Here is a 17,721-nt window from a genome sequence, read left to right as displayed (position 1 = left end):
ACTCCGCCGGCGTGTTTGTTCCAGACTGGAGGCCGCGCCTCCTATATCGCCGCCTCCCTCGAGCAACCCTCCGCCGCCTCAAAGGGCAACCCCATGCCCCTGCTGCACCTGGGGGGTGGTGGGATCCCCAGAAGAGAAGCCTCGGAGCCCGGGAGCAGCCGTCGGCAAGTCTACTCAGTGCCGGCGGCCATCTTGGACCAGAATCACTTTAAATACTGTATACGTTTACACTCAAAACACTTTTGAAGTGTATTCTAAAGTATTCCAAGGAAACTTTCACTTTCGTGTTCGTTTGCGGTTACATTTGTTGGAACGTTAGAAAGGGGAAAGACAATGCTATCGGTAATTAAGTGCACACGCGGTTCTTAGCAGTTTCACGGTAAGACATTTACTCTGCAAACACATACAAGAAACACTCTGCAAACACATACAAGAAAGTAACTTAAAGGAAGGATGGGTAGTAGAGTAACACTTTTTTTATTATAACATTTAGTTTATACAAACTTTTATTACAAACACTTTTTCCAATAAACTCTTCACTAATAATCAGTTTTCAATTTCTCAACCTTAATCCATATTCTCTTGAAGACCAGACATAATTACTATATGATAATAATTCTACTATAATACAGGAGACATCCGTCAACATTCAACAAATTCATAGTCTCAACAATGGATATCCTTTTTTCCAGTCTGATTTCAAGTTTGTTTCAATTTAGCTACAGCTTTGTCTACTCACACAAGGATCTTATCCATATAATCCACTACTGCACAAGTTCATTTGATATTGTGCCCTGCTATTATCTGGGTTTACCAGTCTTCCATGTTTCCATTTTGTGGAGCAGAATATCCAAGAAACAACGATCTCTGATCAGCGATGGCGAACATTCTATTATCAAGTGCTTTGATGATTCTATTTCTATTTTACAGTATCTGCAGGGATTGTCTTTTGTTTCTTTGTCACGTCTTAACCACATCTCTTTAGTTTTTTGAGCATTAAGACGTAGTCTTAGGATCTGATCACGATGGTGGCGTGAGGGACATCATTGAAGGTATTTCGGTTGTGCATCAAGGCGATTTTCTGCAACTCCAAGTGATAGCGCACTACATAGTTTTGCTCTTTTCTCAGAGTTTACAATCCAGCTCCAATGTTGCAGCTTTTCATTTTGGGACTAGTTGCGGGTGTACCAAAAATGATGCTTTTTTTTTTTAATGTCTGCCGAGATCAAAATATCTTCCAATTTGTTTGTCCAACATTCCAATAGACCAATATGTGGGGCCATCGATCTAGGGGCAAACATTTTGTAAGCTGGCACTGGAGGACTCAGTCATTTTCTTCAATAGTGCACACTATTTCTATACTACTGTGCTGTACAAGGAATGTATTTCTAATTTATGACGCAAGGCTATTATTGAAACATAACGCGGCATTCTAAGCACCTTGCGTCAGAATAGACCTTCAAGCACAGACCAAATGTTTTGATCTAGATTCCACGCAGCTTCCACTCCAAAGGTGATAGCTGGAATAACCTTATGTGTAAAAAGTCAAAATCGGGATCAATGAAAATTTAACATACTCGTCGTGCAGTTTCGCAGCTTGTAACGCAAAGGTGGTCATTCGACTCCTTAGATCTTGCTGCCAATGCCATTCTCGAATTGATGTATTGAATGACACTCCTAAATACCTATTGCTGATTCAATATTTTCTCCCGCCACGGTCCACCTGAAATTTTTGTTTCTTGCTCCTGCCTGCAGACACACGATCATCATTTTAGTTTTTGTAGTATTTATGTCAAGGTCATTTTGACTTAGATACTCGTGCAATTTGATTAGTAGCCTCTGTAGCCCTATTTGAGTACTATTTATCAAAACCAAATTGTTGTCATACGTGACACAGCTAACTGGATGGCCATTTACTTTAGGGGGGGGGAAACTATTTACTTCCTCTATTGCCGCCGGTAGGTCGGCTATAAATAGCCGAAACAGTTGTTACTGGCAACGGGCATCCCTGTTTTACCCCTTTTAGCGTAGGTATCTTGTTCGTTAAGACCCTGGTTCTATTCAATCGGATGCGAATGGAGGTTTCAGCGTGCAAAGCTTTCACAGGGTTGAGAACATCTACCGGACACTGCAAATTTGTAAGTTTCCACCAAAGCAATTAACATTTTATACTGTCAAAGGCTTGTCGGATGTCCACAAAGGCGAGGAACAGCTTTTTTCCTTTTAAAGTTTCTAGTTTCAGAAGATTTAATAGCACTAGATTTACCAATGTTCCTACACCTTTAGTGAACCCGGTCTGACGACAATCGCCTATGTCAGCTTTAGTGGCCCAGTATGCTAGTTTCTGTTTCAAAAATTAGGCGAAGATTTTTCCAATGGTATCTAACAGTGCTATTGAGCGATAGTTTGAATGATCAGCCCGATTTCCCTTTTAGTGGATCGGTACCACTACTGCAGTTAACCAAGATACGGGTATGATCTCTAACGTGGAGATCTTCGTGAATAAGGCTACTATAAACATTGCACAATTTTCTTTTTTCTTCTTTAGCATCACATTTGTGATGCCGTCTGGGCCAGCGGCTCGAGAATTCTTGAAATGTTGGATTGCAATTTCAATATTTGCCTGAGATTCACATAGATTCCATGGTTTTTTACATTCAATGTTACTTGTTAGTTGTATATGTGCCGATCTTTTGAACAAATAAGTGAAATGTTTCTCCCATGTGTCAGCCAACACCTGATTTAGCATTGTTAGGTTACATTTTGTACACCCATTATTTAGAATTGCCCAAATTTCACGTGATTTATGTTTCACCATCAGCTCCAAGATTAGTTCAGCTCGTTCCTGATCACAAATAATTGCAAAAGATTTTAACCAATTTCGGAATCGTTGAAGCCGTTGTTTAATGGCATCGGCGGCTTCTTTACCTTGTAATTTCTTTAAACGTCTCATGTCACGATGAAAGCTTTTTTTTTAAAGATTTACAGCTCAACTAAAGGTGAGTTTATTTGTATGACCTACGATTCCTGTCGAGTTAGTTTTTACTGTGAATTGCATCAGTAAAGAAGCGTAGTTGGTTTCTTTGTCCAAGGAAATTGCCAATCAGCCATTTCTTAGCTCATCTATTTGCGGACTATTCATCTGCAATCTATTTCCTCCTGCATTTATATTCAAAGATTTGTTATATCTCTGAAATTGAGATGTCCATTCTAGTGTCCATGTGAGCTTTAAAGCGTTATGATCACTATTGGTGGTTGGAAGCACGCTTAGCGATTTTATTTTATCAAATAAATTGTGTGAAGCCCATATATAATCACGGATTTTGTGACTTTGATTTCGGTGCCATGTGAAATTCAGAGGTAGATCGCCTTTAACATTTCCATTGATCATTTCACAATTTCGAATCTCTACAACAGATTTCCACCACTGACTGACTGACCTCTGTTGGTAAGATTATCGGACGAAATGGTGATGTTTTGAGTCTTTGTATCTTTCTTAAAACATAAGTTGTTCAAGTCACAGCACATAATTGTTTGCAGATTGCTTGATACAAGCATATATGCGCCGATTAACAAGGTCACTGAGTTTATATACTTTCTTGAGCTGATCATAGCTGGATTCCAATAAGTATTTATCAGCAGAATTTTTGATGGCTGTAAAGGCTTTGGGTTGCTCAGCTCCATGATTGTGCCTTGAACAAATATATTTGGGTTAATTGAATCTACCACTGACCACCTGTTTGTTATTTTCACCATAGTTAAGAGCCCAGAATAAGACAGACCTAATTTATTTTTCCCAGCAGGATTTAGTAACATTGTGTACCCCTCTCTTGTAGGGACAACTCGAAGCCAATTTCTTGCAAACAAATAGCAACATTTTTCTCCACACTGAAGGGGAATTTGTTGAACAAATGCCCAAAGTCTCTTGTGTTCCAAGAAAGCAGATCACAGGATGTTTCCTCTTCATGTCGTCATAGCTATTGAGGATGCTGTGATTTAGAGGAGAATTTCCTAAACCCTTTGTGTCTGAGAGGTGATATCTCGTCTTTACTAGAGTTTGGTAGTTTGTCATCTTTTTCCTAAGTGCATCTCTCCTCTGTTTATTTGTTGTCATTACTGTTTCATGTGCACTCAGGGTTTCCTCATCAGAGCTTGTATCATATGGTTCGAGAGAAAGATCGAACCCATAGAACAGTACGTCGTCTTTTGCATCCAATACAGTTTTCCTCAACTTGCGATTTGATGTGAAGCAAAACCTGGTCTGATATTTTTTCAGATGCATATTCTACAATTTTGATGTCATCTGAAATGACTGCGTAGGGAGGGAATGCATTGAAATAATTTCATTATATTTCTGCGAATGAGATTGACTTCATTATTGTCCAACTGAATATTTTGTAATCCTAGTTTCCATTTCTGTTTTCCTTATCTTTCGCTATCTGAGCAAATTTTGCAGCGGTATTTCGGACGAAAAGACCGGTCTTCGTTGGTGTCAAAAGGTTCCTTATGAATTTTCTTGAGTTTGAGCGTACTCATTTTTTTATGTCCGTTTTTTAACTGATTTGTCGCTTCGGGTGATCTTTGGATTTACCTTCTTCACATTTAGCTCTACTGTTTTTGCGGTTCCAGAAAAGATTCCAAAAAGAGGAAAACACATTTTTTGCTCTTTCATCGTCAGGTCTCTTTGTTATGATAATTTTTGATTTTATCAAACTGATTCAACAGACCTGAACTGGGAGTTTGCCTCTTACTGATGAATTCAAATTCTTTTGTTAATTACTTCGAGCCGATGGCTGTGTCACTTCTTCAATAATCATGACATCACCCTGTTTGGAAGCCATTTCGTCGTTTGTCTGGGTCAAGAGCGTAGGAACATTTGGTATTGTTAAGTTTCTTTCTTTTGGGATTGAGACTATAGGATGTGAGCAAGTTGCAGCTCTTTTTTCGAATATTTCAGTTTGTTTCATTTGTGTCAGACTCAAACTCGTGTTGTTTTGCCCTCCAATTGTTGACTTTGTACAAGGACATTGATTGGGGGACACTACATGCATATCGTTATGTCTCATCCATTTTACTGCTTTGATTTTTGCCTTCATTAAATCATCTTTTGTTGATTGGTCTTTAGATACAAGGTCAATCAGCCGATGCTGCCATCTCAGCGTTAATTCAGCTTCATGTTCCATCTGTTGCTGAAGAAAACCATTAAAGGATTCCATTTTTGTTAAATTAGCTGTTAAGTTACTGAGCAATGCTGCTTGATCTTTTATAGAATCATTCAAAGACTATTTGACGAAAGGAATAAGCCAGTGACGAAGCTGCCAACACATTATTGTGGATTTGGATTGCGACGGTTGCCGATAGATTTGTCTTACTTTCAGAATCTAAAGGAATGTCAACTATTCTCATTTACATTTCCCGTCATCTTACTTTGTTTTTGTCCTGTTATCTCAATTTCATTCGTTCGTTGAAATAAATCAGTATGGAATATCTGAGCTTCAGACAAGGAATTCTTGGTTATATCCAAAGAATCTAATGTTTGATGTCTTGAAAAAGGTGTTTGCTTTGGGTGTCGCATGCTCATGCTCTCCTGAAGTGATAACGGTAATAGCAGCAACTAGCCTTCCATCTGGTGAGCAGTTCCAACCATTTTTTTTGGCAAAGTGTCCTTATTTGTTGGTGTATTCGAAAAGCTTGCACTCGGTTTTTCTTTGAGAATTTTGAAGTCAGCCTTTAGGCGTTCTGTCAAGCATGCTTTATGTGCTGCCAGGTTAAAATAGGATCGTCTACGAGCTGCCGAGTGGCGAGAAGAATCAATACTCGTTTTCTAGCGAATATAGAGTCTTGCAACTTGAAAATTCGTTTTTGGCGCAATCCTTAAGTGGCAGACCACCTTAATCTGTTTTCTAACCAAGGAGGTAGGGAATTGGCTCCTCCAACTTCAGCCACACGGATGCGACACGGCTGAAAAGACTCAGTAACTAATCTTAGGTCGCAAACAGAAGAGGTTGTACCAACATTTATCCCCAAAAATACTCTCCGTCAATATACAGGTACAACAGTTTGCTGACCAGAAATAAGCTTTAAGAAGATGGCAGAATATATGCAAACCCGTGAGTAGGATGCAAGCAAATTATAGTCTCCAAAAGGGAGTATGGAACATGGTTTTTCAAATCCTGGTATAAGAACAGATGATTTAAGATACAAATTTATAAAACTTGAACGGGTATCCAGAAAGGAAATCGATAAATATTGGGAAATGATATCATTGAGGAACTATTTGATTAATAAACAAATACCAAGAGGACTAAGAATACTCATCTTTCCGGATTTCTCAAAGGACGAGGATCCGGATTTGGCAAATGATTGGGAACAAAATTTGAATGCCAGTTCTGACAATATGATAAGAATTCTAATTCAGCACGCTGAGACGTAAAACAAACGTGCAACGGAACAGATTGAAATGATTACTAAGGAAATTGCTGAACTCAAGCTTTGGAAAAAACAAAGGAGAAAAATTATAAAAAAATGTATGAGATACTAAAGATTTATCAGAATGACATTAAATTAAGAAAACTTCGTAAATTCTTAAGGGATGAGAGGGACTACCAGGATGACCGTGTTTACACGTTCCAGGAGAAATTTGACAAATTTACAAAACCATTATCAAAGGCTAGCACACCAAATACATCCTCTGGGAGTTCAGAGGTCGACTCGGAATCAGAGAAAGAAAGAACGGAAGGAGAAGAACTACAAAATGATCATTCTCAAGATAAAAATTGAAAAAGTGCTGGCTTTCTAAATCAAATAAGGAGGTATAAGAAAGGAACCAGAGTGGGAAACCAAAAACAGGTCAGTTTTCAACTACCAAATGCACAGAACAAGAATATTCCTACCCAAGGAGGAGAGGAAGGAGGGGGGGGGGTTGTAGACACAGGCAACCCAGATGCGCTGGAGGACTTTCGACGCCTAACGCGGGCGGCCGCCCACCCGGGAAGCAGCCAGGAAGAAACAGTAATTATTTAGTAATGAACCTATCAAGTCGTTAACTAACCAAGGATGCGATTTATGTACCTAACAAGGGACTATCATTTGCCCCGACGAGCAAACTGGATCTTATCAACACAGATAGATCTATTTAAATTTGTGCGCAAACTTAGATTAAAAGAATTCTTTGCAACGGCTCATAGGAGTGGTTCTGTACAAACAGAGGAAGAATACACTAAAACTAAATGGACCATGGAAGATATTGAGAATATACACACCCTAAGAACACTAGGAGATCAAGAAGAAAGTGAAATACACAGTACACTTCATGACTTGGAAATCAGACCGGTTTGCCTTATAGACAAGGAACTAAAACCCAAATCCAGATTCTCACCACAACTCTAATGAGAATATGATTGAGGTATTTTATAAAGCGACAACGAGGGACATATATAACATGTATGATCAAATAAAACCTGAATTAGAAAAACAGAACTTAAATAAAGGTGAAAGAACAGCTTTGAAGAGTTTGGAGACAGATAAAACCATTGTTATAAAGAAAGCCGAGAAAGGTGGATATATTGTTTTGATGGACAGACAAGACTACATAAAAATGGCTCACAATCATCTCACAACGCCTTCCTGCTATTTGGAGTCATCGGGAAACCCCACAAAGGAAATTATAATCAAAGTGGAAGAACAAATCAAAGGATGGCATAGAAAGGGTCTGATCACAGATGATGAAAAGTCTGCACTAATGAATAAATCTATCTCCGGTACTTCGTACTATGTACTTTTTGCCAAAAATACACAAACAATTCGACAAAATCCCAGGACGATGCCCAATACTTAGTGGTATTGGCTGGTTAACTGAGAAAATTTCAGAGTACATTGACAATATACTGAGACCTCGTGTACCTAAATTGAAGGCCTTTATTAAAGACACTACTGACACCATTAAGGCAACAGATAAAATAATTTGGAAACCAACATATCGACTAGCAACATGGGATGTCCGCGCGCTGTATACCATTATTGAACATCAGGCAGCCATACAAACCATTGACTTTGAATTTAAACAAGACTCGGCATCACATTATCACTCCATACAGATGCTCAAGGAGATGTTGGAAACAACATTGGAAAACAACGTTTTTATGTTTGATAATAAGTACTATCAGCAGAAAAAAGGAATTGCTATGGGCACAAAGTACACGCCAGCATTGGCAAACCTCTTTATGGGAATGTTTGAACAAAAAACTGTATACATGGATAAAGCATTCAATGAACAAGTAATTCTGTGGGTTTGTTTCATCGATGATGTCTTGATAATTTGGGATGGAGCAAGTATAGACTTGAATGATTTCAGAATGAGACTGAACAAGAATGATCTTGGTATTGAATTTTGGGGTATGATGACGAGAAGTCAATTAATTTCTTGGACCTAATTATTTTTGTACAATAAAATCAATTGGCAACACAGACATTTAGAAAAGAAACTGAGGTATACTCAACCCTTCATGCAGAGAGTTGCCATCATAAACCCGTAAAATGGAATGTTCCGAAAGGTGAATTTACCAGAGCACGGAGAAACTGTAAGAATAATAATGATTTCAGGGGTGAATCTGAACTACTGCAGGATCGTTTTAAACAGAGGGGATATTCTAGAGAATGCATTCAAGCAGCTAAACAGAAGGTGGCCAATGTAACATGGGAGCAGACTTTGATGCCGAAAGATAAAATGGACAGGACTAAATCCAACGAAATAAATTTCATTACTACATGCAGTTCCAATATTGCAGTATTGAGAAAAACAATAAAAATTGGCATCTTTTACAACTAGATCCTCATCTAAAAGGTTATATTGGCGATAAACCGAAAATGACGTTGGAAGGCTAGAACATTGAAAATGACCTTGAGCCCTTCACTTCTCCCAGATGTGAACCCTGAACCCCCTAGAACTTGGCTGGACACAAGGGTGGCAGGTTTTCATAAATGTGGCACATGCACTATGTGCCACTTTGCACATGAGATGACAACGGAATTTGTGGATTCAAGAGGAACAAGTACTAAAATTAGAGAGAACATTAATTGTCGCTCCAAATATACTGTTTACGCGATAATTTGTCCTTGCAAAATGATTTACATTGGAAGCACGATTAGGGAAACAAGAATTCCTATAAGAGAACATTTTTCAACAATTGGGAGTCATGATGCATCATTACCACTGGCTCACCATTGGCAACTTAAACATCAGCTGGACGACAAAAAGGCGCTGAAGTTCATTGGATTACAAAAAGCGAAACTAGGAAGAAGAGGGGGAAACCTTGAGGAGAAACTAAGGCAGATGGAAGCAAGATTGATTTGTAAATTTAGGACAATAGAATTTGGTTTGAATCAAGATATGAAACGGGAAATTTCTTATGAACAAATGAATGTAAATCGCTATGTGTATCAGTATATTTATGACATTAGGGTGAAAAATGGGTAAGAGAAAACTATAATACGTACTGAGAAATGAAATAAAGGGAATAATGTTAACATTGTATTTAGGTTACAATCATATCAAGAGGGAAGGGCTGACGATATATATATTTTTTCTAAATCTATATCAAATTAATGACCCTGTAGTCTAACTCAACATGTGTTAAAAAGGAGTATGAGTGGTCATTTCAATAACTGAGTCGAGGAATGTATTAATAGAAACAAAATAAATAATGCTTTGCGAGCAGTATGCTCATGTACTAGACACAGCATAAAAAAGACGGCAGGCTTTAGCATCCCATGTATGGGACCAACACTTATATAAATAATATTTGTGAAGTAGCACGTTTAGAAGAATTTTACACTTAATATGCACACCACTGCCTGTACCAGAATCGTTAATATGATTACTATGTATGTTCTCCCAATTGCTTTTGTTCTAATGTGGTCATACCATAAAAGTGTTTACTCATACCAATAAGAGAAAGAAGGGAAAAGAAATGAAGGTGGAAAGGAAAAAAGAAAGGAATAAAAAAGAAAAAGGAAAAAAAAGAGGGAAACTTAATATACATGATTATGTTTGCACCAAAATATAATGCATAATGGGATTGTTTATTTCAAATAATGCAAAACAATAAAATACTGGGTCAGGCAGGTATATACATTTGACATTTAATAACAATTACTAATGTGCTTTTATTACTCGGTCCCGTTTCTCACACCATTCTAATATGGCCGCTAGGTAAAATGAGTGGAAACTGAGAAAGGATTGTAAGTAACCATGGCAATAGTATAGAATACAAGGCAGGACTCACGGGCCGGCCCACTATTGTGCTAAGCCGACGCGAGGAACATGCAATCGAAGCACTCAAGGTAAGCAGTCAATGAAGGTCTCTGAGCGGGGGTGTCATGATGCCTACCCCCGGGGACCCAGACCAGCAACCCCGGAAGCAGGCATCAAGTTATACTAAGCAAACCCAACAACCCCTGCTAGGGGCTATTTGGGCGCAGTCCTGGCGCCTATGGCGCCAGGCTCATATGGAGTCAGTCCTGGCGCCATAGGCGCCAAGCTCATAGATTAAAACTTACCTGATGCAGACCATGCTGCAAACTCACCTGATGCAGACCATGCTGCAAGAGCTCCAAGCCAAAGGAGGCTTGGAAGGAACTACTTTACCTAAGGGACAATTTTTTTTTACTCGGGTGGGGCTGGGGAGGAATACTTACCTGGGACTACTTTGGAGGCTATTTAAACCACGCCCGAAGAGCAGCACACGCTTCGCGTTATTCTGCATCCAGCAGCGTAACGCTCACCGTGCCTGCAAGTCTGCATCCAGTCTTCTGCCACGCCCGCCTCGAGTCCGGAGCTCCTAGAAAAAGGGGAGAGAAGGAGAAAAAGGTTAGAACAAGAGCAATACCTTTGATCCTTACCTGAATTCCCAATCCATCGCGCCTTCGAGCTGGAAGAAAGAAGTTGTTGTATGCACGTCGCCATGCCTGCAGCAGCACCGCGCTGAACTCACCAGCCTTCGCAGCATCTTCACATTGCACCGCATCCTTCGGCATGCTCCCGCCGCACTCCGGCACCTAAGGGGAAGACAAGAACAGCAAGGTGAGCCAAGGGAATACACAGAGGCAATATTAGTTACCCCCCCATAGACTTACCTGATTTTACCACCGGGGGTACTATTCCTCTTCACGGGTCGGCGCAGCTTCCACTGCATCTTGCCGAACCCCGGCCCCTAAGGGGAAACAAAAGGACAGCAAGGTGAAACCTCCTCACCACAATAGACTCACCTGATTTTACCGCCGGAGGCATTATTCCCCGAGACTTCATATTTTCTCTCAGCGCCTGAATAAGGGAGAAAGGAACAGGTTACATATTGACATTATTTTATTGAACTGTGTTGGATAATACAAATCCTTACCTGAATATTACCGGTTGCCACGAGGAACTCTTCGCTAGGGTCAAGCTGCAACCTGAAAGGAATCGGACAAGAGTGAAAGTCAGACATTTGAACTCTTACGAACTACATACTTACGGCGTCTTGCAGGAATCTCAGTCAATATTGTTCTAGAACTCACCAATTCCTTAGAGCCAGTGAAGCAACTGGTTATCAACGCGCCCCTGCGCTCAATGCAGGATGGAGAGCTCATCTTTCCAAACCATCAGGTGAGACTATAAGAGGGGACATCAAAGGTGATCAGTGGGGAGAACAGCGGGAGGGAGGGTTAACGCTCAACTCCACGGGTGGTTAATTCCCTTTCTCCATTTGCAGAAGAAAATTCCTACGGGCCAAGCAAACGAAGCTAGGTGGGCCAGTCCAGTCCGTCATCTCGGCACTACGTGTCACATTGGTGGAGGCCGCACTTGTCCAGTTCAGATCGACGCCCCTGTGGGAGCCAGGTGAGCGTAACAAGGGGAAAGGAGACTTTTTCTACGCCCCTATATACATTTCTTCGGCACCAAACCCGATACGGATGTTTGCACGGACAATCTAGAGTCCATTGAATTAATGGGAAGCGCACATCGCGGAATGACATGCTGTGATGTGAAGTGCTGCCACACTCTTTTTTGTTTACCTGGAAATTAAAGCAAATCTATCTAATTAAAGTTAGTACGGAGGGGTGCATGGACATTTGACAAATGCCTTTAAATTAATATGTAGAAAAACAAAAGAAAGTAGAACTACTACCATCAAGGCTACTACCCAATTCTTGTCAGTGAGTGAAACAAAAATGGAAATCGGGGAGCCTGATTGGATTTTGCTAAGGGAATGAATCCCTAGGTTCGTAACCCAAGAGTATGTCCAGAAAGAAGAAAGATCGAATAAGGAGACTCACACGTGTCAAAAGTTGTGAATGTAAAAAGTTTGTATTGAAATCAAACTCAAAGGAACACATTTGGAAACAATATATATGAGACAAATTTGTAAGGGTTGTAAACATAGAAGGTTTAAGTCAAAGAAAAAAACAACATCAAGGAAGTACATTTAAAGAAACAATGTGTCAGAGACAAATTTCAGTAATCTAGACAATGAATAACTAAGTATACATTTAAAGAAACAATATGTCAGAGACAAATTTCAGTAATCTAGACAATGAATAACTAACTAGAATATTTGAGAATATCAGAATAACATCTGAAGACAATATGCGAAAATAAATTTCGATGATCTAGACAGCTAATGGTTCTAGATTTAGGTCATGCTCCATGTGTGGTGCATGTATGAGTCAAAAAAGTTTGTGGGACCTGTAAGTATCTAGGTCCTGGAGTTGCTTCTATTCATGGAAGCATCTCATCTTGCAGGTGCCAACGTGACAGGGGGAACTCGGTCAGCTTATAAAGTCCAATTGCTGGCCTGTGAATGTCTGTTCAATAGATATTGGTCTAACATGTAAATCAATACAGCCCCCTTGCACATGGTCCACGTTTCGGCGGGAGAGTTGTCCCATTAGGAAAAACTTCTGAGGGACACATTCTGTTCTACATGAACCGCCTTCATCAGGGCAAATAGAAGGCCCCACAGACAACCTTGAAGAAAATCTGAAAAGCTGTAGGGCGGGCACTCCTTGTAGGTCGGGCCGGACAGGTCGCACTGGGGGTAGCCTGGTAAGGTGGAAGAGTGGCTGGATTCAGTTCACAATATTGAATCCTGCCAGAAACATCATTCTGTGCAACTGCTTTGTACGGAACCGGGTCACCCCTTCAACATTGGACACATTGGATATTAAATTAATATGTAGCACATATCGCAGAATAACATGCGAATATGCAAGGCATTGCCACACCATTATTATTTATTCCTTAAAATCATGTATTCTATTTTAAACAAACAGGACTCGTTCTGTCATTCATATTAGGAGGGGCACGCTAACATTACATGAAAAAGGGATGTCAAAGGATTAATAATTTTGAATAATGAACACTAAATAAGAATGTGCAATCAAATTGATAAAGTTTACCATAATTGTTGCCTTTATTACAGGGATTTACCCGGGACTATTGCAATAAGACGGGTAAGAGCACTTTATTCAAATTACAATATAGCCATATGTGAGATGGTATGGACCTATAAATAAGATTATGTAGTAACCACCAAATGTAAACGGGATGGTATATGGAACATGTTTGGGAGGTAGATAAGAGGATGATGTATGAATTATAAGCACAAATTATATAAACATGATTTCATATTCTTTTCAAAGAATGACAAAGCATGCTAAAACGATCTCTTTTTTTCGTTTTTTTTTTATTTTTAATTTTACTTTTCTCTTTTTGTTTGTATACCTGCTCTCATGAATTGATAAAGATTTCCACTTATAATATACAAATTTCCATGAAAACAAAAACATTTGTTTAAATTATGTTTTTGTTTGAATTTTGAAACACGTTCAAATTTAAACCCTCCATTTTCTTTCTACTTTCCTTTGTGGTCAAACATATGAAAATGTCTATAACATTGTATATAGATTATGACTAATTTGCAGTTACCCTGTTTGTTTTGAAAAAGGCTCTTGCGAAGCCGAAACACGTGTAAACTATGAATAAAGGGCATTGTGATTCGAAACCAAGAATATAGAGTCTTGCAACTTGAAAATTAGTTTGTGGCGCAATCCTTAAGTGGCAGACCACCTTAATCTCGTTTTCTAGGCTAATCCTCACAGCAGAGTGTGGTAGAATTTTTTTTTTTTCGCAAGACTCCATATCATTTAATTCGACAATTTTCATTACACACTTTGTGTTGATGTCGTTGTTCTCGACAGAGCCTTCTGCCAATCGCACATCATTTGATGAAATTAGTGCGCCATGCATAATATCAGCACATTTGTCTGGTGGTGATCTCAGGTATTTGCAATATTTCTGCTTCCAGAAACTTTTGGACCGTGTCATCGCTTGTTGAGACTCCGCCCTTTTATTTGCGTCTTCAGATATTGGTGCATTTTCTTTGAGGTGATTTAAATTGTAGCTTCTAGCAATTCTGTGTCTGTAACATCCAATTGAGTAAGGAACAGCGCTGTGTTTATTTCCACTGAACCTACGTTTGTTGGTGTCTCGAAGGATAAATCACCTCTTGTCAGCTCAAGTTCTGCTGCAGGCTCTGATATGGTAAGCAGCCTGGTTAAACATGATGTTGGCCCTTGCCCACTCAAGAGTCTATTTGTCTGACCGGCCACCACAGCAGACAACTGGGACAAAGATGGAATCTGGGCAGTTCCCGGTTACATTTTCGTTTTTTTCTGTGTCATCTATGTCAGTGTTGACGATTAAGTCTGCATTCACTTTGCTTACCTTTTGCTGCAAGCCTGCCGGTTTTGACAATGTCCATGGGTTGAGTCGGTGTTGCAGTGTTTTCCGCCGAGTCAGGGGACCAGCGTCGGACGCCCTCTTCCTGCGGCGCCTCTGGCGGACGGTGGCAGTATGTAACTGCACATAACTCTGCGTGGAGCACCACGCGTTCTCCTAGTTTATATAGGTGGAGCCACGAGTTAAAGTATTATCGCCACAAAAAGCACCCCATAAGTCCCAACACAGCAGGAGAATGTCGCTGCAGCTCCTTTAAGCAAAATCAGTGACAGACTAACTCTGCACGTAACAGTCTGTTTCAAGGTTCTAGAGAGGGTTTCTTCGCACAGCAAATTTTTAAGTCCAAAAACGCAACCCTAGCTAAAGAGCTAAAGGAAGTCTTGATAAGCAGTATGATACAAAAAGTTCCTGTCGATTTCTTAAAGTCTAGTGTTATAGAAGTAGTAAGCTAACAACTAATGATGGAGACCCTATTAAGGACTCAATGAAGGGACACAAGTAGCGGCTTGAGTCAGAGGTAAGAGGGGTTGCCCTGGAAACCTCTACGTGCACTCCAATGCTCTGGAGCAACTTTCTGGAATACGTAAGCAATACTCTTTTCCCCACCGTACCTTAGGTTAGAAGAAAATGTGCGTTGGTTTTTTAAAAATGATATATTTGTGTTTTTCTGTTTAGATACACTGGCTAATATAAAGCATTCCTTGTGAAATACATGACATGAAACACCAGTTGTCTTTTGGGTGTCCTGACGAAAGCCTTAGTTTGATGACTAGACGTCCATGCGACAACAAGCTTACGCATATCATCTTGCGGTTTGACGTATATAAGGCTGGAAACAGTCACTTCTGTCGACACTTTCCCCATGGGGGCTTTGTGCGAAATTATAAACAAATGCCTGCTATTGGGAGTCACTTTGTTTTACTAACACCACCTAAATGAACTTTGACAATTCCAAATATTTGAATGTTTTTGTATACAGTGTTCAATTGATTGTCGTATGTTGTGATATATTGTCTTTTTAAATAACTGGACTCTTTGGTGGTCCTTGCTTTTTAGCATACATCAAAATAATAAAACGAAAAATATATTTTTGCAAAAATCTGCCTTTGTACATATCTTGTGATATTTGTTTCTATACAAGAATTTGACCTATAGGTGCCTCATGTTTATCTAAGTTTCCTGCCTACACTTGTGACATCAATAGGTAGCTTGTTTTGGGACACTCCTGTGCTGCTTATGTATTACAGACCACATCCCACAAGCCCCTAACAAAAAAATGGTCTCCCTTTTGCTCATATAGCACTACCCAAAGGGTAATTAAGCCAGAACACAAGAGGCATTGACACACCAGAGATCAAGACTCGAAGAGGCAAAAATCTTCCTACCTCATATGTCCAGTCTCTTGCTTTCCCTGTCGGTGTCAAATATGTGGTTTTGAGGTTTGCCGTAATCTCCTTGTTCCACATAAAATTCCTCTGTGAAGTCCCTCATTTCCCTAGGATGGAGGGGCTCTAGCCCGAGAGAAAAAAGATCCCCTTCCTTGTCATAATTGTCCTCCAAATGGAAAATGTATGCTGTCCTGGGGAGTGAGAGGAATACTGCGAAAGAGGGACCCCCGAGGTCCGGGGACTGAAGTCCGAAGACAGAACCATGTGCTACTTGTGGAGTCCCTGCCGTCATGTCCAAGGTCTGTGTGATCCGTTGAGTTGCCCAGAGCCATTGGCGCTGCGGACGTCTGCCGATCTTCAATCGGAATGCCTCCCATTGCTCTAGGGTAGAGGACTGGGTTGGAAAAGGTACCAGCAGAGCCTCTTCCCCGGATGTCCTTGAAGTGGCGGCTCCTCTTCTTTGAAGAAGACAGAATTATCTTGTGAATATAATATCTGCAAGCTGAAATAGACCTCTTGCAGTGTTTTTTTCTTTTTTGTCCTTTATGGACGCTGAGGTGCACCAGGCGAGCTTGAACTGGTCCGCTTCTCACATTTCTCCTTGTGGAAGCTAAATAGTTTTGCTTCATATTGTCAAAGCACCTTTGGGTGCATCGATTGGCATGACACACAGTCCTGTGCTTCGTGGCCTTCACCAAGGTAGTAAAGGCAAATGCAGTGGGGTCCGAAACAGACATTTGACACCTGCAATCCATGCATTGCTTGAACCCAGAAGACCCCGTCAGATTTGGCAATAGGACAAATTCGAAGACTGCAAGAGAAATATTTAATAAACGAAACAGATTTTAGAGCATGTTTCCAAAGTGAGCAGAGTGCACTGATAAAAATAACTGAGGTCTGGGGCGCATGCCGCCTCTATACATACTGGCCCCAATGCCATGTCCGGCGCAGGGCATGCATAGACGTTGGGCAGAGAAGATACTGATCCGCACAGAGTGCCCTGGCAACAGAACGTTTCTGAAGAGCAGCTGGGCTGGCAGATTGATATCAAAGATGAAGAATCTGATTTCTGCCAATTTCTGGATGAACAGAAGAACTGAGCAGGTATATCAAAGGAGAAGGTAAGATTCCAGAAGGAAATTATGGATGTAATGTTTTTTTACTGTAGTTTAAATCTGGACTTTGGGGGTTAAGGGCTTTGTCATATAGGCTTTTTTGTAATAGTGACCCCCCCCCCCTTTATTGAAATCATTGAGATACCCAGCCTTTCTCTTCAAAAGCAACATATACACTTATGACATTTGTTCTTGTTCTGGGAAGCCTATTTATCCAAACCTTTTTAAAGGCACGTGCCATCCCTTTGAATGATGCTAGTTAACCATGCCCACAATCCACTCACGATAGCCCAAGTACACCTAAAGCTCTGCACGCACCCAGATATACATTTCTAATACAGCAATCGTCATCCATCACCCATGTGTACACCGTGTCTCATGCTCCACACATCTCTTGTCTTGTATCACACCTTTTTACAGCCAATGCAGACTAAGGTCCTGC

At 40.3% G+C, this 17,721-nt stretch overlaps 1 protein-coding gene across 4 annotated transcripts in view; it reads right to left on the bottom strand.

Annotated features, from left to right (window-relative positions):
- The window catches only part of ATAD2B (ATPase family AAA domain containing 2B), a 3,113,054-nt gene that overhangs the window by 2,415,952 nt on the left and 679,381 nt on the right, over positions 1–17,721 (bottom strand). The window lies entirely within an intron of this gene.

Source organism: Ambystoma mexicanum, chromosome 4p (assembly GCF_040938575.1).
Source record: "Ambystoma mexicanum isolate Mex_15411 chromosome 4p, UKY_AmexF1_1, whole genome shotgun sequence".
NCBI lineage: Eukaryota > Metazoa > Chordata > Amphibia > Caudata > Ambystomatidae > Ambystoma > Ambystoma mexicanum.
This window is presented reverse-complemented; position numbering and strand designations above follow the sequence as displayed.